Below are 4,664 nucleotides of genomic sequence, written 5' to 3' on the forward strand. Positions count from 1 at the left end.
TCGGTTTGTAAATGCACTAATCTGTTAGCCATCCGATAAGATATCGGGCGGATCGATATTGGTTTAGAGATTATCAGGCGGTTATCGGGCGGCTTATCGGCTAAATCAAATAAACAATGAGTACATATACCACTTGATATTAAATCACTAAATTTAAACCTTGAATTCAACCCGTTTATGTTACACTATAATGCCCGAAATATTCAAATCATTTCCAGAAATCGCTAACTGCTACTTTGTCATAACCTTCTAAAGAACTCTTTAGTAATAAAAATAATTGGAGGAGACAACCTTTTTGGTTTCTAAACCATTTGAAACCATTTGAAAGGAGAGAGTAGAGACTGGCGAGAATGTTGCTGCTGAGTGCTGACTGCTTAGGGAAATTAGAAATTAGGGATTTAGGGTTTCAAATAATGGAAGAGATATTTAATATACATAGGGATAGAAATATAAATATAAAAATTCTTAACGGGTTAACGATTTATCTGATAAGAAAATTGAATAATCTGCCCCCAAACCGATAAGCCGTTAATTATAAAACTTCAATCCATTTAGCAACCGTTAATCCGATAACCCGATACCAATAAGCCAATTTTACGGTTCGGTTTTCGGTTACGGTTCGGTTTTGAATGACCCTAGGCACAGTTGGTGCCTGAGTTGGTCCCACTAGCTCAACAACATATGGTATCTGCCCCTCAGCTGGAGCAACTGGTGGCTCCACAGGTGCTGCTCTAGCTGTAGTACGAGCCACACCTGAGCATCTACCGTAGCTCCGGCCTCTCGCAACCCTAGCTGGTGGTACTGGTGGCCGTCCGCCTAATTCGGTCGCATGTGTCCTCACCATCTGTTAGATAATTGAAGAGTCAAGTTTCAAACTTCAGAATTAATAAATTCGCACGATAAGAATGCAAGAAACTGAAGTTTTCTAATAGTTTGGTAGCCTCTCAAAGATAAGTAGAGACATATCCGTACCAATTTTGCAAGACTCTACTAAACTTGCTCGTGACTCGTGAGACCTAAGCAACCTAGTGCTCTGATACCAACTTGTCACGACCTAAAATTCATAAGTCATGATGGCACCTAACCCAACCCGCTAGATAAGCCAACAGTCAAATGATTAACAATGAAAATGAGATAACATGGTATAATAACTCAACATCGGAAGAATACCATAAAATATCTGAGAATAAAGTCAAAATGCTACTACAACCAGCCCCAAAATATGGTGCAATAAGTACACGAGCACTACTGAATAACACGGTGCAAAATAAATCTTCTAATACAACTGTATGAACATGAGAAATAGTAAAGATAAATATAATAGGAAGAGAACTTGAAGGACTAGGGACAGTATGGCAACTAACTCGTAGTCTCCTAAATAGCTGGCATAACTCAAGCCTGAAAATCACCTCGGCCAGATGTACCTGGATCTGCACACGAAGTGCAGAGTGTAGTATGAGTACAATCGACCCAATGTACTCAATAAGTAACAACACTAACCTTGGGTTGAAAGCAGTGATGAGCTCAGAACAACATTCAATTCCAGTACCATTAGCCGATAACAATTCAGAAAATACAGGATAAACCGTAGAAACAATAAATTAATGATATCAAGTACAACTCATTCTCATTTCAGGAATTTAGGCATGCTTTCAAGTATAACAATTTAAAACCTAACACGGATAAAACATGTCAATTACCAGTTAGCATGAGGAAAGTACATCTCTAAGTCATAATACATCATACGGAGCTACTCATGCCCTCAAACCACCAAGCAAAGTGCAAATTATCAAAATGACCATTCGGGTCATTACATTGCCCAACATCAAGCACATATATGAAATATTGTGCTTGCGCCCACTGCTGGCATGTCAGACTCCGGAGGGGCGGATCCTGCCCAATCGCTAATTTATAATCACTTAGCCCAATAATGAGGCCTGGTGCACGAGTCGCCTCAAAACAATAACACTCAGCCCAATATGGACCTGGCGTACGCGTCACCTCAAAAGCAGTACTAGATCGACTCCAAGGCCCAAACTCAGTCATTTACCGTTCAAGTCTCAGATGAACACATCTCAAATATTCAATTAAACAATTTTACCCTTAAGCGATATCAACAACATGTGAGGAATCAAATAAGAAGTACTGAGACAGAGATATCATAAACGAATATAGTATCATGACTGAGAACATGTGTGAAAATAAGGTATATAACTCATAAATAACAAGACTAGCCCTATCAAGTCTCAAACAGTTAGCACATAGCCTAGACATGCGGTCTAATATGATTCACATTTTAAATAATCAAACATGTAGAGGGAACACAGGGATAAAAATAGATATGATAGCAAAACAAGCTCGGTATTAGCCTAAAGGCCTCCCTAAACCATGAACAAACTGGTGCACGCACACACGCCTGTCACCAAGCGTGTACGTCACCCCACATATTTCATATAACATCGTCTTTAAGGTTAAATATCCTCAAATCCAAGTTTAGATGTGTTACTTACCTCAAACCGCACAATTTACAACTCCAACAAGCCCTTCCCATGCGTATCGACCTCTAAACAACTCGAATCTAGTCACAAACAACTCAATATCAATAAATAATGCGGTAGGAAACAACTTCAAACAATAAAGTTTCGATCTTTATCAAAATCGAAAAGTCAACCCCGGGCCCATGCCTTGAAACTCGACAAAATTCACAAAATCTGAACACCCATTCAATTACGAGTCCAACCATACTAAAATCATCTAATTCCGACCTCAAATCGACCTTTAAACCTCCATTTGTCATTTATGAAAAGTTTCCACCAAAATCCCCATTTCTTAACTTTAATTCACTAAATAAACGACAATAACAAGTATGGAATCATGATAAATGAACAAACCCGAGTCAAAAATACTTACCCTGATCCAAGACGCAAAAATCCCTACCAAGATCGCCCAAAACCGAGCTCTACAACTCAAATATGAAAATAATACTCTATCCCTCGATTTGAGATTTTAATATTTGCTGCCCAGTTGTTCTTCTTTGCGATCGTGGAAAGTCCCTCACGATCGCGAAGAACAAAATTCACTTCCCTCCAAAATGGTCTAAGTGAAAGCGTACCATCAAATGCGAACACGATTCTCAGCAACCCAGAACTACGCGATCGCGGACCAAGAAATGCGATCGCAAAGAACAACGCATGCAACTTCCAGACCTCACCTTCCTTCTTCGCGAACGCGTCCCTTCTCCCCCATTTGCGGTGCACCATCAACCAAAGCTCCGCTATCGCATCCTCAAACTCGCGAGCGTGATGAACAACTTCCCACATACACTAAACAACCCTTCACGATCACGGTCTTCTCTTCGCGATCACATATAAGGAAACCAGACACAATAATATTCAGCAGTCCAACAAGTCCAAAATGAGCCGAACATGATCCGAATCACACCCAAGGCCCCAGGGACCCCATCCAAACATACCAACAAGTCCTAAAATATGATACAAATGTAGTCGAACATTCAAATCACATCAAACAACACTGAAATCACGAATCGCACCCCAATTCAAGCCTAATGAACTTATGAAATTCTAACTTTTAAAACTAATATTGAATCATACCATACCAACCCCGATTGAACTCAAATTTTGCACACAAGTCATAAATGATGCAACAGACCTATTCCAACTCTCAAAACTAAAATCCGAACCCGATATCAACAAAGTCAACTCTCGATCAAATTTCTCAACCTTCCAAACCTTCAACTTTTCAACTTTCGCCAATTCAAGCCAAAACTACCTATGGACCTCCAAATCAACATCCGGACATACGCCTAAGTCAAAAATTACCATACAAAGCTATCGAAACCATCAAAGCTCCATTTCAGGGTTGTCTACTCAAAAGTCAAACTCCGGTCAACTCTTTCTACTTAAGCCTTCAACCTTGGGACTAAGTGTCCCATTTCACTCCGAAACATCTCCAGAACCAAACAAACTACCCCGATAAGTCACATAACCATAATTAAATAGAAAACAAGCAATAAATGGGGGAACGAGGCTACAATACTCAGAAAGATCGGCCGAGTTGTTACAATGCAGGAGTAACACATTCAACTTTCACATATTTTTAAACACAATTTATGCTTGTGATGCATAACTTACTGCATCTGTTCTTTGAGTTTAATATAAGATCTATTTTAGCTTGATCTTCCTTACCGAACTGTTTATGTCTGTTGAAATTTATATGCTGCAATTTAACTTTCACATACGGATAAAAGTTGTAAAATTTAATAAGTTGTTTAAAGTTATAACATCTTCTCATTACGATTTTTATGATGATCCGATAAGTCATTTTGAGTACTAGTTATTTCCGTATTTCGAGACCTCTATTAGCTCCATTTAGTGTTTCTTGATTTGTGTGCACAATCCATGTTGTCGCGCCCCATTTTCTCGCGAAAGCTGGTTTCGACGTGTGACAACTCTTTTAAATGGGTATTAAAAGAGTGTGACAACTCTTTAAGGTGCGTTAGGGCACCTATTTGCAAATAACTCTAATTTGACTAGTCTGCGTCATCAAAGATTGGGTAAGAGCTCAAGTTACCTCAAAGAGAAGGTGTTAGGCACTCTTCGAGGTTCACAACTGTGGGTCCCGACCTAAGTTTACACTATGCGGAT

This window comes from Nicotiana tabacum, chromosome 14, assembly GCF_000715075.1.
Source record: "Nicotiana tabacum cultivar K326 chromosome 14, ASM71507v2, whole genome shotgun sequence".
Taxonomy (NCBI): Eukaryota; Viridiplantae; Streptophyta; class Magnoliopsida; order Solanales; family Solanaceae; genus Nicotiana; species Nicotiana tabacum.